The sequence below is a fragment of the Myotis davidii genome, unplaced genomic scaffold, assembly GCF_000327345.1.
Source record: "Myotis davidii unplaced genomic scaffold, ASM32734v1 scaffold61, whole genome shotgun sequence".
In the NCBI taxonomy this organism is placed as follows: Eukaryota; Metazoa; Chordata; class Mammalia; order Chiroptera; family Vespertilionidae; genus Myotis; species Myotis davidii.
Window position 1 is genome coordinate 1,487,297 of NW_006291729.1, and position 476 is coordinate 1,487,772.

Genomic DNA, 476 nt, shown 5'->3' on the forward strand with positions numbered 1-476 from the left:
GGTCGGAAGGGCCAGATCCTGACTGTGTGCAGTTCTAGTTAAGGCACGTGGACTTCACCCTGGAACTCATGGGCGCCAGGCGAGGTGGCAGGCGCAGTGCTGCACGAGCTGTCTCTCCGAGGCGCGCGTGCAGCTAGAGCTACGGATCCGGCTGGGGAAGCGGCGATTGCAGTGACCCAGGGGGGTCAGGAGGGAGGCCTGCGCCAGCACCGTGCAGGCAGTAACAGTGAGACTGGGCCCGGATATCTAGGGAGAAAGTCAGCAGTCCTTCAGGATTGTCGTGGGGGCAGAGGGCAGGGCAAGGCTGCCTCCCAGTCTCAGAGTCAGGCCAGAGGCAGACAGCGGTGGGTGGGGGAGGAATGGGGGTGACAACAAAGTTATTCAGGATAAGACTTATTGTTAAGATGTCCATTCTCACCACATTGATCTATAGATGTAATGCGACCCCCATCAGAATCCCAGCAGGCTTTTTAATT